Source organism: Lepidochelys kempii, chromosome 5 (assembly GCF_965140285.1).
Source record: "Lepidochelys kempii isolate rLepKem1 chromosome 5, rLepKem1.hap1, whole genome shotgun sequence".
NCBI lineage: Eukaryota > Metazoa > Chordata > Testudines > Cheloniidae > Lepidochelys > Lepidochelys kempii.
In genome coordinates this window covers 121,198,882-121,217,141 of record NC_136384.1, presented here as the reverse complement: position 1 = coordinate 121,217,141, position 18,260 = coordinate 121,198,882, and positions in this window count along the sequence as shown.

Here is an 18,260-nt window from a genome sequence, read left to right as displayed (position 1 = left end):
AGAGGTGCACTGGTAGGCAGCTGACGGCAAAATGCCCCTGCTGTGTATATGTCCAATTAGATCTGTACATTTACGTTTAGAGCTACTTCTATGGATGAGACGCTGGCCCTTAGAAGGTGTCAAGTATCAGGGGGTAGCCGTGTTAGTCTGTATCCACAAAACAACAAGGAGTCCGGTGGCACCTTAAAGACTAACAGCTGTATTTGGGCATTAGCTTTCGTGGGTAAAAAACCACTTCTTCAGATGCAACTGAAGTGAAGTGAAGAAGTGGTTTTTTACCCAGAAAAGCTTATGCCCAAATACATCTGTTAGTCTTTCAGGTGCCACCAGACTCCTTGTTGTTTTTGGCCCTTGGAAGTTTCCTTTGGCTCTCCAGGACGTTTTTCTATGTGAGTGCTGATCCCTTAGCAGTATGCATGCAGTCAGGTGGCACAGTACAGTGCCTAAGTGCCCTGTCTTAGCAGGCCAACTGTATTCCTGTATCCCTGTCTCTGGCCTCGCTGCTGAAACCATTAACCTGGAAGGTATAGACTCCTGTGACCCAGACTCTAGGAACCACACTTACATTATCAAACTCATTTCACTTAGGCACCTGAAAGAAGCAATTTTCACTGATAACTTATCTGGGCAGGATTTGAAGCGCTGATCCAGAGAAGAAGGGCTTAGTAGCCCATTACCAATCCTCTGAGCCATTCTTTTCCCTCTGGAGTCACCTAAGAGCAAGACAGCAACTTCCCTTTCTGCAGCACTGCCCTGTGGGATTTACAGACTCATGGTGCAGAAACAGCCTGCATTCTCCTTACTTAGCTGCTATTTTCCAGCATAAACCATCTGCAGTCCCACTCAAAAAAAGGCAGAGATTTTTCCATGCCGTTTGTCAATATTTTACGTCTATTTTTCACCAGTTCAAGGGCTGAAATTTCAGTGGGGTCACTAAGTTAATGGTGCATTGATGGAATTCCAATTAAATCTGTTGAAATATACCGACATTTTTTAAAACCCTTGCAGTATTATAAGCCAAGAAAACTTAATTGTAACTATAATATCTGATTGCAATCATATCTTCTAATTGTTCAGACTGTTGAGTCTCCCAGCTGGTAAAACTGACTTAATCTATTAGTGGCGTGCCCAGCGCTGGCATGTCAAACTCATTGTATTCAATTCACGTAACCAAGTACAAGTCCACTGAAGTTAGTGGAGTTGCACCTGGTTATATTTGTGGTGAATTTGGCCCATTGCGTGTCCCCTCCCGGGTACCATTCATGAGAGTCAACCCAGAACCCCGGATGTGCATAAGCAGCAGCTTTTCAGCTGAAGCTAGGAGGCAGCCTTAGCAACCGAGCAAACAGCAGCTGTGCTTTGTCTCAGCTGGAGGTAGCTCCTTTGCGTATCTTACCCCCACCATCACCACCCAGAACGGTACTTAGATGCAAGCAGAGATACAAGTATAAACTTTGCCCACTTGGCGAGAACTCAGCCCCTGAGATCCCCCGCAAGGGAACTGGATTGGGGTGGCAGAAAACAGAGCATTCGGCACCGACATCCCCGTTGTGCCAGCAGTGCTGAAAGTGTGAGCCTTCAAATCTGTCTGTGAAGTAAGTAACATAGCGAGTGCAAAAATCAGCCAAGGAAGCAAGTAACCAGGGCAAAGGAGGGGAGAGGGCAAAGGGGCAGGGCAGTGCTCAGAAACTGTAGCATGGCCAGGTTAGTGTTTAGGATGTTACCAACAGGAACATCCCTATTGGTTGCCTCAGTCAAGTGAGTCCACAGCACAAAAACACACTTGTCAGTCCCAGCAAAGAAGCCAAAGGTTGAATCCACCATGGAAACTAAGGCCCCGATTCATCAAGGTACTTAAGCATATGGTGACGTTAAGCCCATGAGTAGTCCCATTGATGTCAGAGGGGTAACTCACAGGCTTAAAGTTAAGCACTTGCTTAAATATCTTGCTGAAAGGTGACCTTCTCTCCTCTAGAGTTTGTTCCTCAGTCTTGTCTTCACTGCTAAAAATGGTGCCATTTTTACTCTAGCATAACTAACGTGCATGAGCTACCCTGAGGTAAATACACAGTGAAGACAAGGCAGTTTTGTTTTGCCACGAGGTAAACAGCTCTGTGCCTCCCAAATGGGACTGATCTTGACACATTTACCTCATGGTAAAGCTGAAGTGCCTGGTCTTCACATGACCTCAAGAAGCAGCTCTATGTAGCTTGAAAGCTCCTCTTTTGCACCAGTCCAATAGAAGATATTATCTCACCCACCTTCTCTCTCAGATTGGTGTGGGCACGTTGGGGAAGCTTGGGTTGTCACTACCCACAATACATTTGTTTTGAGTCTAAACTGAGGATTTCCTTCCCCAGGGCCATCCATTACAGCCAGCAGCTGTAATGAGTAAAAGCTTCAGTGAAAATAAACTAGCCTCAACAGCTACAGAGACTCAACAAACTTTAAATGTATCTTCACCTAAATGCATCTGATACAAAATATTTCCCAAACATATAGCCTGCTTACATGAGGTGTGAATCAGGGCCAAATGGAGTTATTCTGGATTTACACAAGTGCAACTCAAAGCAGAATTTGGACCAGTTCTGTCAGTACTGGATACATGAGCCCAGCTTTCACTGAATTCAGGAGCTAAACTCCCAGTGATTAAAATGAGTTAAACAAATAAACAAGAATTAACAATAAATAAATATAACCATTAACCATTGTTCACTGGCAATATCAGACATCAGTAGCTTGATCATTCAGAGGGAATGCTACCGATCATATTTGTCTGTATTAATAAATTTAACATGTAATATATTTGCTTATGAAATATTTTAAAGCGGTGAAATCGTAGCCCCAGTGAAGGCAATGGGGGTTTCGCAATTAACTTCAATGGACCCAGTATTTCACCCCAGCTCATCAGTTGGTGTAAATCAGTGTACGTCCTGTGACAGGTCTCTTCCCCCTGCTGGGTGCCAACTGAAACTGGGGTACCAGCCTGGGCTCCCTCTCTCACTGTGCTGCTGTGACCAGCTGCAGACCCGCTCCTGGTCCTACAGTTCCGCCAGCATTCACACAGGTAGGGACACACCCAGCTGCAGTTACATGCAGGCTCTCTTACTAGCCCCTGCACGAACCAACAGTAGAAAAGTTAAAGCCAAGGTAACTCTCAGCTCCCCAGGCATGCACCCCCTCTGGAGAATAAACCCAAAATTATACTGTCTTGTGTTGCACAGGGGACTGTACAGTGTAACTTCATAGAGTTCGCCCCCGCCCCCACCACCCAGTGTGGAGAGTAATCTGCAACAGTCTTTGCCGCTTGAGCTACGATTTCCCACGCACTTAACTCCAGCTCACTGGTTTAGATAAAGCAAAAACAAGTTTAACAACTACAAAACATAGTTTTTAAGTGATAGCAAACAGATCAAAGCAGATTACCTAGTAAATAAACAAAAACGCCAACTAAGTCTAACATACTAGAAAGATAGGATATGAATTAGCAAATTCTCACCCTGGCTGATGATACAAGCAGTTTGCAGATTCTTAAGGGACAACTTGCACTTACTTTACAGCTTGGAATCCCAAATCTTTCATACACAGCCTAGAAATCCCTTTAGCCTGGGTTCAGCACTTCCCCCAATTCAGTCTTTGTTCCTCAGGTGTTTCCAGGAGTCTTCTTGTGTGGGGAGCGAAGAACACCTGACGATGTCACTCCCTGCCTTATATAGCTTTAGCATATGGTGGGAACCCTTGGTTTCAACACTTGGTTCCCAGACCAGTTTGTGGAAAAATACTGACATCCCAAGATGGAGTCCAGAGACACATGGTCTGGTCACATGCGGTGTTATAGCAGCCATTGCTTACATGCTGGCCAGAATGCTCACAGGAAGATTAAGCTATTACACAGTCCATTGTCTTTGCTGATGGGCTAGCAGCCCCGTCCAGTTTCTTCATTGTTGTACGTGAAAGGTTGGCTCTGGGTGTTTTCCAGCATACAAATAGAGTAATCATATTCAGCAAATCATAACTTTCCCAATGACTCCTCACATGATTTATCCTCTACAAAATGCATCATAATTGTGCCATAACCATATTATAATAATATTACTGTCACAAATATGGGGTGCGGTGTCACAAATCCATTGACTCCACTGAAGCCACGCCTGTTTACACTGACTAAGAATCTAGCCTTTTATGTGCATTGGTTGGTCCACGTTACCTTTCTTATTAGACTCATATGTTCCTTTAAGGGTGTTGCAGTAGCTACTTTTGCACTGAGATCCCTCCTGAGTTTTGTTTACAGTGTAAGCAAACTGAGGACATCACTAATCTCGCCTGAGACCTTCCATAAGGAGGGAACGTTTATCACAGAGCAGTAGCTGGAGAATCTGACTCACTGCCTCAGCTGAGCAAATAGAGTAAAGATAAAGGAAAGTGCTTTCATGGGTATTGCTTCTGACTGGTTGTTGCTGTGGCTTTCATCCATGTTTCACTTGCAAGAGACTTTCCTCTGGGAGCAAGCTTCCTAGCCTGAGTCCACAGACTTGTGCTGGCCGGGCTTGCAGTAGCGTGCCAAAAATAGCCGGGTAGATGTTGCAGCTCAGGCTGGAGCGAGGCAGAGCTTGAAAGCCCCAGCTGCATGATTGGTACAGCTGTTGGCAGCATGCTAGAGCAAGCCCTGCAAACACAAGTCTGTGGACCCGGGTTGGAAGGCTCGTTCCCAGGTGCAGTGTAGATATACTCAGAGGCTCTGATCCTGCAGTCATTGGCGATGGGTAGGCAGAGTTACCTTGCCTAGACTGATTTGAAACCATGACCATATTGACCTCTATGCACTGCTGTAAGCTGGATTTGCACATAACTTTACATGTCAGCACCGCTTACTTATTTTCAGATATCACTGTCCTCCTTTGGCAGTGGTCCTTACTCAGCTGGATTTCAAGTCAAAAATGTAACCTTAAAGAGATAATGATGCTATATAGCACATTCTCCATAGATCTCAAAGTGCTTCACAAAGAAGAGTATTATCCTCATAAGGAAACTGAGGCAAGGAGTCCCATTTGAAACTCTTGCCTCTGGATAATGCCACACTGTGTCGGACTGTAGCTGGCTAAAGGCCCCTGAGAGCGCTCCTTAGGACATGACATTTTCCTTATAATTGCCATGAACTTTGCCACATCGGCAACACTCAACCCCAGGACAGGGCTGTATAATGGTTGGAATGTTGAGTCACTGGAGGGCGAGGGTGGACTGCAAAGGATCCCACCCTATTTGGAAAATAACGCGTTGGCAGTATTTCTCTGTTTGCCCTGTGCCTGCATGCTGATGGCCTTAGCTACAGCAGTATATAATCAAGAGAGCATTGGAGAGAGGGAGTCTTTATTGCATAAGCATCAGTTGTCACAACCTACAGCCCCATCTCTCCTGAAAGCAGCTCCAGCCAGCTGGGTAATGATGGAAGTGTCCGCATCATGTTTACTCAGCCCAGCTCCTCATATATTCAGCGCACTGCTAATTGCACCACCATTTGGGTTCCCCAGATGGTCCCGTTAAGTGAGTCCTTGTTGCATTTGTTAATCAATCAGCCCTTTCTTTTGGGATGAATGCCCCTTCGAGATGTGCTGTTTGGAAGAGCAGCGACTGCCAGCAATCACGCGTGGTCTGAGCAGGACAGGCCGCGTGCGCACGGGGAAGGGATGGCTGAAGGCTTTGGAATGTGAAACCACAACAAGCAGTCACTGTTTTCTTCCTCCCCTCTTTTGCATTGTGTCCTAATGTCGCTATTGCCTGTCTCCCTCCTCTTTCTCCTCCCTCGCTTTCTCTCTCCCCTCTATTTTTACTCCATCACCCCTTATTCTCCTTCCAACCAGTCTCCATTTTAGTCCTTTCCTGCTGCCACTCATCCTTCCCAGTCTGATCCTCTCTTCTCTTCATTCCCTCTGGCCTTTGGTCCCCTCCCCATCTGCATCATCTTCTTACCCTGGTTTTCAACAGCGAATGTGCAGATGTCACCTCCAAATGAAATAATGTCCCCCTGAAAATTAAAAGCTATGGGCCATATCCTCAGCTGGGGTAAACTGGGGTAATTTTATCACTAGCTGAGGCTGTGGCCCACCATGCCATGGGCCTGACCAAGCACAGGCTTCCTTACATCTTTAGATGGGCACCTTGCAGAAACAAAATGCTCCTCTGCTCCCACAGAAATCAATGGCAAGTCTCTTTATGGCTTCGGTGGGAGCGGGAGCAGGAGCAGGTCCCAAACAGGTTCAACCCTTAAGGAGTTTTTCTGTCACACAATGACACTGCAACCAGACTTTAGAGTAACCTCATCAGCACTGGTTGACCGAACTGGTGCAAGGTGCTGGGCATTAAGAAAGGGGATGAGCTCTATGGAGGAAACTGGGTTGGCAGCCGCTTCCCTAAGCCAGGCCTCCCACTTGCAGTAAAATAAGGCTTGGTCTCTTTGAAACCCATCTTCTGCCACCTGGCCTGTTATGCTCCCCCACTGCTATGCGGAAGCCCCCATGTGTGGGGGATACAGGGTGTACGCACAAAGGAGAACCAGATTCATTCTGGGATTTTAAAACATTTCTGAGTAGCAGGAACAGATACAAGTTAAACAGCTGGCCTGTGAATATAGTGTGAATATATAATATAATACTGTTATCTTCGGTGTTTTCTCCTCCTTTCACCTTCATGTCCCAATGTCTCCCCTCTATTGCCAGCTTCCCATCCCTTTCTCCATCCACTCTGGTCCTCTTTCCCGTCCATTTCCACTGCCTGGCTCTTCTTCCTCTCCCCTCCATCCCCTTCTCTGGTGATGAGTATGGTACAAAGGTCTGGAGAGAGAGGTTTTTACCAGGGCACGTCTACTCAAACAAGTCCTTTCCACCTCCACCTCTTCTATAACTCTGTTAGGCCTGATTCTCCTCTTGCTCACGCCAGTTTTATATGTGTGTAACTGCACTGCATCCAACAGAATTGCTTCCATTTTACACCAGTGCACATGGGACAAGAATCAAGCCTATTGAGTTTGACATTTAGGGCTGGTTCGAGCCTTGCAAAGACCCTTCCCTCCAATTTTACTCCACACATAAAGGCTGGTCATCTTTGAAGTCCCCGTGCTTGGGAATTTCAAATGCTTCCCCACCCATGTGTCCTCCTTGATAAACTTCACTCCAAGAGGGGCAGGGGGGATGTGGAGGAGGCAGGATAATGGTTCCAACCCCCCCCCACACACACACAGCAGCCCAGACAATGGGCCAGCCACACCTGGAGGAGCAGCCTTCACCATCCCAGATTCAGCCTGCCCAGTGGAGAGCTAGGAGAGGGAGGGACCTGCCTCTTGATATCCTCGCCCTGGGAACAGTTTGGTTTCGCTCAAAGCTGTGCTTGTCTGATACAACAAATCCCTTCAGATCATCAACTCTCCTGTTGTGGGTGAGCACCCTTCTGTCCATCTGTGCTGAAATGGGGCCAACAACCTGTAGATGTATAAAAATGGGCCCATCAGAAAAACTTCCTTGGTGCACACAGAATGGTAAAATATACACTAAGCAACTCAAGCATGGACCAAAGTTTTGAGGCAAGAGCAACAAGAGTGATGTCATGGTGGGTGTCTACTATAGACCACCAGATGAGGAGGATGAGGTAGACAAGGCTTTCTTCAGACAACTAAGAGAAGTTTCCAGATCATAGGCCCTGATTCTCATGCAGAACTTCAATCACCCTGACATCTGCTGGGAGAGCAATACAGCAGTGCACAGACAATCCAGGAAGGTTTTGGAGAGTGTTGGGGACAACTTCCTGGTGCAAGTGCTAGAGGAACCAGCGAGGGGCCATGCTCCTCTTGACCTGCTGCTCACAAACAGGGAAGAATTGGTAGGGGAAGTAGAAGTGGGTGGCAACCTGGGCAGCAGTGATCATCAGATTGTCAAATTCAGGATCCTCACAAAAGGAAGAAAGGAGAGCAGAATACAGACCCTGGACTTCAGAAAAGCAGACTTTGACTCCCTCAGGGAGCTGATGGGCAGGATCCCCTGGGAGGCTAATTGAGGGGGAAAGGAGTCCAGAAGAATTGACTGTATCTTAAAGAAGCCTTACTGAAGGCACAGGAACAAACCATCTCAATGTGCAGAAAGAATAGCAAATATAGCAGGCGACCAGCTTGACTTAACAGAGAAATTTTCGGTGAGCTTAAACACAAAAAGGAGTAGAAACTTGGACAGATGACTAGGGAGGAGTATAAAAATATTGCTCGAGCATGCAGGGGTATAGTCAGGAAAGCCAAAGCACAATTGGAGTTGCAGCTAGCAAGGGATGTGAAGGGTAACAAGAAGGGTTTCTACAGGTATGTTAGCAACAAGAAGGTCAGGGAAAGTGTGGGACCCTTACTGAATGGGGGGAGGCAACCTAGTGACGGGTGATGTGGAAAAAGCTGAAGTACCCAATGCTTTTTTTGCCTCGGTCTTCACAGACAAGGTCAGCTCCCAGACTGCTGCACTGGGCCACACAGTATGGGGAGGAGGTGAGCAGCCCTCAGTGGCGAAAGAACAGGTTAAGGACTATTTTGAAAAGCTGGACGTGCCAAAGTCCATGCATCCAGATCTAATGCATCCGGGGGTGCTGAGGGAGTTGGCAGATGTGATTGCAGAGCCATTGGCCATTATCTTTTAAAGCTCGTGGCAATTGGGGGAGGTCCTGGACAATTGGAAAAAGGCAAATATAGTTCCCATCTTTAAAAATGGGAAGAAGGAGAATCTGGGGAACTACAAACCGGTCAGCCTCACCTCAGTCCCTGGAAAAATCATGGAGCAGGTCCTCAAGGAATCCATTTTGAAGCACTTGGAGGAGAGGAAGGTGATCAGGAACAGTCAACATGGATTCACTACGGGCAAGTCTTGCCTGACCAACCTGGTTGCCTTCTATGTTGAGATAACTGGCTCTGTGGATATGGGGAAAGCAGTGGACGTGATACACCTTGACTTTAGCAAAGATTTTGATATGGTCTCCCACAGTATTCTTGCCAGCAAGTTAAAGAAGTATGGATTGGATGAATGGACTATAAGGTGGATAGAAAGATGGCTAGCTTGTCAGACTCAATAGGTAGTGATCAGCGGCTCAATATCTAGTTGGCAGCAGAGTCCCCGGGGTCGGTCCAGCAGCCAGTTTTGTTTAACATCTTCATTAGTGATCTGGATGATGGGATGGATTGCACCCTCAGTAAGTTCGCGGATGAGGCTAAGTTGTGGGGAGAGATAGATATGCTGGAGGGTAGGGATAGGGTCAAGAGTGACCTAGACTAATTGGAGGATTGGACCAAAAGAAATCTGATAAGATTCAACAAGGACAAGTACAGAGTCCTTCACTTAGGATGGAAGAATCCCATGTACTGCTACAGGCTGGGGACCGACTGGCTAAGCAGCAGTTCTGCAGAAAAGGACCTGGGGATTACAGTGGACGAGAAGCTGGATAGGAGTCAGCAGTGTGCCCTTGGTGCCAAGAAGGCTAACAGCATATTGCGCTGTATTAGGAGGAGCATTGCCAGCAGACTGAGGGACGTGATCATTCCCCTCTATTCAGCACTGGTGAGGCCACATCTGGAGTATTGCGTCGTTTTGGGCCCCCCACTACAGAAATGATGTGGACAAATTGGAGAGAGTCCAGCAAAGGGAAATGAAAATGATTAGGGGGCTGAGGCACAAGACTTACAAGGAGAGGCTGAGGGAACTGCACTTAGTTAGTCTGCAGAAGAGAAGAGTGAGGGGAGATTTGATAGCAGCCTTCAACTACCTGAAGGGGGTTTCCAAAGAGGATGGAAGTAGGCTGTTCTGGGTGGTGGCAGATGACAGAACAAGGAGTAATGGTCTCAAGTTGCAATGGGGGAGGTCTAGGTTGGATATTAGGAAAAACTATTTCACTAGGAGGGTGGTGAAGCACTGGAATGGGCTCCCTAGGGAGGGGGTGGAATCTCCTTCCTTAGAGGTTTTCAAGGCCCATTTTGACAAAGCCCTGGCTGGGATGATTTATTTGGGGTTGGTCCTGCTTTGAGCAGGGGGTTCAACTAGATGACCTCCTGAGGTCTCTTCCAACCCTAATCTTCTATGATTCTATCACCAGAGTGTCAAACAAGGATGGACTCAACCTACCCAGAAAAGAGAGGCCTTCAAAGCCTCTCAAATAGCCTCCTAAAGAACTTGAGCAATGCTTTGATTGTCAGCAAATGTGGTTTCTGTTCTAGGAACTCTAGGGACACTGCCCAGTCGCTGGTTTTCCCTCTTATATAGTCTCTCTTGGGGATCGATTTACTTAGTGGCACTTCAGTTATTACTCAGTTTACAATGCTCTGTACTCTAAATGACTGACAGCTTTGTTAGCCAATCAGATGACAGGGAAATGCACAATCACTGTACAGTTATTTCCCAATAACCATGTTTCAAACAATGCAGATCTCTCTATTCTAGCTGGCTACTATCATTGCTCTGATTGGCTCCTGTACCGAGGTCGTTCTAGCCCTCTGAAAACCTCCACTTCTCATGCCCTTCAGGGTAAGCAGAAAATCTCCCAAATGAACATGAAAGGGAAAGAAAAACCCCAGGAGATCAAAAAGCAAAGAAAGTGGGGCTGTGAAACCACTGAAAGGAATTTAAAACCCTGAATGATTTATGTCCCTAGCTTCCTCTCGTCTCTCCCTGGAGGCCAGCCTAGGGTAGCTGCCCTGGGAAAATCCAAGCCCCTCCCTCCTGATTCAGCTTTGAAACACAACATCGTAACAAATATCTTGTCGTTATTCTGGGAGAGAAGATGAGTGTATGTGGGCGAGACAGTAAGAGGTAGGAAAAGAAGTAAATAGGGAAGGTAGAAGGAAAACGAGAAGGCAGAGAAAGTGAGATGATGTGGGGGGAAAGGGACAAAAGGGGTTTTAAAGCATTTCCCTTTTCAGCCCTTCCTCTTCTGTTTTTCCCAATTATGATTTGTAAATCTCAGCATAATAATAGCTCAAGGGCCTTAGCTCAGGAACAAGAGCCTTGGAATAAAAACTAAAATAGATTTGTAAAATCAAGTTAAGTCCTTCCTGTTGACTTGGTATTAAGCATTTCATGAGCTAATAAACTCCTCAGTCTTGTTGCTATTAATAGGCCTTGGAGTTTTTTCAGCCCAGCCTACCTTATGAACAGGAAAATACCATCATGCCCATGACTGGAAAAGGGACCCATAAAGTACTAAGAAATCTCTGTCAGGAAGAAACTCGTAAGTCTGTGTATTAATGGCAAAAGGATTTGTTTTTTAATCCAGTGTGTATATGGAGACATATGTCTAAATATTTAGCATCATTAGATCAGATTTGTCCTCATGATGTATCTCTATCCCATGATACATGATTGGCTGAATGGAGGAAGAAACATTCAAATAAGCTGACTCACTGCGGAAACAATTGCACGGAAAATGACCAATGACAGCATTACAAAGATTGCTGGTCTTTCCCTCCCTCTATCAACATTTAGCTTTCTTTGGGGCCTGTTTCCACAGCTCCCAGAGAGACACCTGCCTAGTTATTAATCTGAGTAGTGAAACACAACATTATGAACACTTGCAAGTTCAGTACATGGCCAAATGAGAGAAAGAGAATGTTACGTTCTACCAAGGATAAACTAACACTGATCTTGAAAGACAAATACTAGCTCTACACAGAGGCATGACAGCCATTCCACGCTTACATAAGAAATTCCTCTGCAGGTGAATTCAGAGCAACAGAGTGGTCAAGCATTAGCTCTGAATAACTGTCGGTCCCTTTCCCTGGTGACACTTGGCTGACAGGTGATAGAGCAGTGTGAGGAGTTATTACAAAAATGTGAAATACAGCAAGAACGCTGTATTAGTGGCTAGAGCACGAGACCTGAAGTCAAGGTTTAGGATTCTTTTCTCAGCTCTGCTGCCCATTTGCTCTGCTCTCGTTGATTAATAGTTCCTCTCTGTCCCAGTTTCCCCTTCTCTAAAAAGTGGGTAATAAAATTTGCATGTCACAGAAGTGCTGCGAAATATTCAGATGAAAAGTGTTAGAGCAAAGTATTATGGCCAGCTTATGTTCCCACAGCAAGCAATGGAAAGACCTGATTGAGAGCAGGATCAGGCCCATTCGTGTATGGACAACTTACCACACAAGGAAAAGGAAGAAAGCTGGGGTGCCACTCATGCAGCCTGTTACTGATCACTTCTTCAGTTCTCCTTGGTTACATGGATGTTTCCCAAAGTTTGTCTATGAGAATTTTGACACGCAGAGGTCTCGGTACGTGTCTGAAAGATTGAGTGTTCATATTACAGTAGTGCCAAGATGTCCCCAACCTAGATTGGGGCCCAGTTGTTCTAGGAACAGTACCAGCACAGATTAAAAGACAGTCTCTGAAAAGCGTACCGCAAAGGCCGCCGGGTGTGCTCATGCTGCCAACTGAAACCTTCGTCATTATCAGGACGATGGGCAGTACAAAGCAAAACACTATACATGCTGGCACAATCCTCATTCCGAAAGAGAGAGCCGGCCATAATCCCTCACCTTGGGCACGCCTTCCTGCCCGCAGAGCCCGAGCAAACTGCCTCCATGGCACTCCTGGCCCCAGCAGGAACAGTAAATTAAGATCGAGAACCTGAGCAGATGTCCACGTAGCAAAAGCTACGCCGTCGGAACGGAGACGGCTCAGGTGACAATAGTGGTGAGGACAGCGCTGCATGGAGGTCAGCGCGGCATGGCCCCTGGTGTGCACTTGGCTGGCAGGCCCACCCTGAGGCCCAGGCTGTACTGTCTTCACCATAATTGTTTCCTGCGCTAGCCAATGTGCAGCTTTTGCTGTGTAGACATGCCCTGAATTGCAACCTCTTCTGCTGCAGTGGTGTTGCTGGGCCGAGCGAAAGCGTTTTGGCTGATAACGGCCAGAAACGTGCACGGGGTATTGCATGCAGCAGGCACTGGCTGCGTGTCGGTTTCCATTCTGATTTGTGTGAGAGGCGCAATTAATTAACTGATATGCAAATAAGACTCAACTCACCACCACCACCTCTGTCACCATCACTCAGTAATAATCACATACTGGTTTATTAGTTAGGTGGAAGTGAGAAAGGGCCCCTGTCAGGACTGGAGCTTCATTGTGCGAGCCTTGTACAAATGCAAGTAGTAACATGACCCAGTCCCTTACCCTAAGAATTGCCCATCAGTCATTATTTGGGCCACATCAGTTTCAGTTTAAGGCAGCCCCACGTAATGTCAAAATATGGTGGTCCCAGGCTATGGACATAAAGCGTGTGAGACTGTATTATTATTTTATATTGCCACTCTGGAGACATCTGGCTCTGGGCAAAAGCCCAGCTTTCTCTTGAATTCCCCATGCATGGGAACCAAGTTAATTTACTTGGGCTTCTGTGGGCATTATTTACATACCATGTCAGAGTGATTTAAACAAATCCCCCATGTATGTTTTAATGGCAAATATTTTCATTTCATAATATTTGTCATTTCATATAAATATAACTTGGATTCCAACTCTCCGTGCTCCTCTTACGCTTCTCAACAAAGGAGCAGCCAATCTGGTGCCCTGAGAAAGAGTAAACTACAGTGTTGCATGGCATAGGAAAGATTTTTACCAATGAACTGAAAGATTAGGACTTCACAGAGCAGATGCCCCAGCAGAAGCTCCTGTGATACCAGTGAGCAAAGAGATTGTTAACATCACCCATTTGCCAGCCACTACAACCAGGGATTTAGAAGGCCAGAGCTCCATCACCACAGCATGAAACTCATGTGAAGGGCTTAGGCAATGCTGGCAGGGGCTGGTTGTTTTCCGTGTAAAGGGGTGTTTGTGGAGGGTACCCAGGGATGCCATGTGCAGTTCTGGTTGTCTATGTTGCTCCTCGTTTCTGAGTGCTCTTGAGGGCAGCCCCATTTTCACATCTCTTTTATGATAAAATGTGCTGATTTGTTTGTGAGGAAGTGGGTGGTTTATCCCAGTGGGATGCAGGTGCAGAGCATCTCCCCCCAGAAATGGTCCTGTTCCTTTGGAACACTCCATCCTAAAGATGCCCCATCCCTGTGGTCCCTCTGCACTGCTGAGGAATCAGAAGAACACTTTCTGCGACAGACCTTTCCCAGAATGCTCTCTGCTGTCCCATAATTGTGCCCTTTGCCTCGATTGCCCTGTTCTCACCTCACGCTCAACCCAGCTCAGATAGAGAATAGCACAGGAAAACTCTGCCGAGATCCCCTCTCTTTGCAAGAGGAGAAAGTGATGGATTGTTGTCAGCCACCTGGTCCTTTTCTAAGTCATTTAAAGAGTAGCTGCGTATGTTAAGTCAGGGAAGGCTGCAGGAATCCTGCCATGAAACAAGGAGCTGATTGTAAATCCTGGCAGTGGCAGAAAGCCCATTATGGTATGCTGCTGCTGCTCTTCCCCCGTCTTCATAACTCAGAAGCATAAAATTACACCACCGCATGAAAGACGATCTGTCCATGTACACGGAGCATCATTTCCCACATTTGATGCCCTCATCATAACATAAATCCACAGGCTCCACATGACCCAAAGCCACTGATCCGGTAGAAAAGCAGCACTGTCCTTATTTCTGGAGTGATTTCCCCACAGCCTCCTGCCTGCATGTCCTCACTTGCACACACATTTCAGGTCTTTGGGTCAGATCCTCAGCTGGTGTAAATCAGTGCAGCTCCACTGAAATCAATAGAGTTACACTGATTTTCACCTGCTGAGAAGTTGCCCCCCACACACACACACGCTTGCTGTCTTTCAGTTATTTACACCAGAGGAGAATTAGTTGAAAAATGTAAAATAATTTATGCATTTTTTTTAAACGTGAAAGGTTTTTTTTAAGTGTTTCACAAGACCCAATTTTAATATTTTTTTAAGAATTCACGATCTTTTTCTATTTTTAAATACATTTTGTTGAAAACATTAGTGAAATGATTATTGCATTTTCCATCCCCCCCCCCCCCAAATAAAGGCCATTTTTCAATTACAAAAACCATTGCCTAGGAAATGTTGCAACAAGGGCTGCCCCCAGGATTCTCCATATCTCCATCAGAGACACTCTCTGGCCTAGATTCTCATGCTCTCACTTACACACAATGTCTCACTCATTCACGGGGTGGCACATAGTGAATGGGCACGAGACACAGCACACAGATTGGGTCAGGTACCAGATACCCTGTGAGGCACTCCCCACCCAGGACTAAAGATCACAAGGGGATGAGAAGGTCACTCTCACCATCAACACAGCCTCCCAGTACTGGGAGAGAAAACTGGAATTTGCCACATCATGTGATGAGCTATGTCAGCCAGCTCCCATTATCAGAAGAGGTTTCATCCACTTCTTTGGATTCACATGATGAAGATTCACCGATGGCCTAACACTGCTCTCCTGTGTGCACTATCACCGTAGCTATCGTACCTGGTAGAGATCCACAAAACAAAAGTAACCAGAAAGGAACTGGCGATCTTCTATGAGAAAGAAATAAGTGATATGGAAACTGATCACTGCACTTTTCAGATCAACAGGTCATTTTAATGGGTTACTTTAAAAAGTAAATTTAAAATACCCTTACATTTTTCCATCCATCTTTCCAGAGCAACCATAACCCTAATATCCAAGTGCTGGATAAAGCAGCCAAATGTTGGCTTTTGAAATATCACTCAAGGGTATCTGATACCTGACCCAGAGCAGGTACCAAACCATAAAACAATGACCTAATGGTTCTCCTGAATATATTTTACTGTAATTATTTTGGTATCTAATATTTTATTTCATCTGGTGTAAGTCTATTTTTAAAGAAGATCTGATTTTATAATGAAAAAAACTATTTGAAAATATAAATACAAATAATATGTGGGGATTTTGGAAATGAATCATTCAGCCAGCTTTCCTCAATCTAAACCCCATCTAGATCTAACATTGCTTTTGGGTCTCAGAGCAAGCTCTGCATTTGTGCTAGTTTTAGAAACAACGGACTGTGAATGAACAGAGGAAATGAACTTCTTTCTTCTTTGTCGATTTTGCTCTCTTTGGAAAGGCCAGAGGGGTGAAAGAGTTCAGAATCTAAAAGGCTGCTCACATAGGAACAAACATACACACATTTTTGCCATGTGTAGGAAATTCCCTAAGCGACTAACAGAAGGATCAGATTTAAAAAGGTACACTGAAACAAATGGGCCGCTCAGAAGCTTTAGGATTTGTACACGGAGCTCAGTTCTTCTATCCTACAAGCCTCTCCTATGTGTACAGCGGCCTGCTTATTTATTTTTCGCTGCCTTTTCAATAAAGCCAAGCTATGTGGGACTTTTACAAGGCCTCCATTGTCTTTCTTTTGGGTTTCAGGTTGCTGTGTCATATTCAAGGGTATAGTAATGAAAGTCACGAGTGTTCTCAAAAGAGAATTCCAGAGTCTTATGTATTATTATAAATAATGACGATAACTATGATTTATTTATTAAGCTCTGAGACTGTGCTTGGCCCCATATAATGCATAAAGTTATGAGGTGAAATCCTGCACCCTTTTAAGTAAATGTCAAAGCTCCCATTGACTTCGGTGGAGATAGGATTTCACTCATGGTCTCTGCCCTGAGCAGCTTAAATTTTAAATAGATGAACAATGCAAGAACACACTGGGAGACCAAGTGGATGGTTCTAATTTAGGCTCCAAACCTGCTTGTGGATCCCTGTGTTCATGTGGAGACCATGGATTTCAGTGGACTCTGCTTGGGAATAAGGGCCTACGCACACACATCCGATTACAGTATCAGGGTCTGAGAGCTAACTCTTTGTTACATGTGGCCATGTTTTACTGGCATGGCCAGCTGGCGCTTGTGGACCACACAGGATAAAGAAGCTTTCAAGAGGCATTTGAATGAAGAGAAAGGGTAGACGTGAGACACATCGGGGAGGGGACAGTACAGTATTGCAGGCCCTGGCAACACAGAGATAAGAGGCAGGGGCAAGCTGCACATAGTCATAGTGCGTACTGTCCCCTCTATCACACATGCAAGGAGGCCAACCCACTTGTGCCCCATGCAGGAAGCCCATAGCCTTCCAGTCCTCTCTCCTGGAAATTAACCAAGTGCAAGGGGGAAACTTGAGGATTCAGCTAAAATGAAGACCCAGAACTGAATTATCTGAGGTTTGCTTTTGCCAAACAAACCCACCTTTGACCAGCTTTGCTAACTGCCCAGAACAGAACCAAGGGTTGTGATAGATTCTCCATCACTGACAGGTTTTAAATCACAATTGGATTTTTTTTTTTTAAGAAAAAAAATCTGCTCTAGATATTATTTTGGGGAAGTTCTATTGCCTGTGCTAACAAGGCAGTCAGACTAGACGATCATAATGGTCTCTTAAAGCCTTGGAGTTTATGAACTCCCTGAAGTTTGGGGGTTAGACAAAATGAGAAGCAAAACTACATCAGCTTTGCAAAGCCAGCTCCCCCCGCCCCCCCCCATATGAGATTCAGTGACCAGATGTCTCTTTGTCATGGTTAGAGATCCAAGTGTGGTGTGTCTGGTAAATAACAGAGACAAAGCTGGAACTCAAGCTGAGTGGAAGCCTATTTGTTTGTGGCAGTTTTCTTTAATAAACGCCTGCCTTTTAAGATGGCAGCGATTCCACATATAATCAGAAACACTACCAAGGGAAGCGTGTGGCTTAAGAGGAAAGGTAAAGAGGCTCTTTACCTACTCAGGCTTTATCCACTTCATTAGGGAATCTTTGGGATAGTGCCACATAAATGCAATGTCATTATCATGTTCTCTGCACCATGATAATTAACAATGAAGTCAGGCTGCTACTAGGTAAACTGACCACCACAGAGACACCTACTCCTTGTCAAAGTTTTCAGGTATCCCTTATCTTGACTCCTTGCCTCATGTGTTGTAATGTTACTACCAGTGCCCAAACACAGCACATCCAGGAAGCGTATCACAATACCAGCTAATCTGCTATTATCATTTTAAACTTGCTCAACGTTTCTCTTCTTGGCACCACTTTTAAGGGGAATTTGTACTGTCTGAAGCTTTGTGTTAACAAAATATCCAGCCTGCCCTATGGGACCTTGAGTACTCCCCTACTCGGAGGTATCCAAATATCCAGTGTAACACAGCAGTGCAGTGATAGACAAAGCTTTATTTTCTTGCCTTAGTTAACTGACCTGAGTCAGTGTTACAGAGATCCATGCTCCGTCACATGGCAGAGTTCAGTAACCACTCACTCCAGTAGTAAGTGTTATT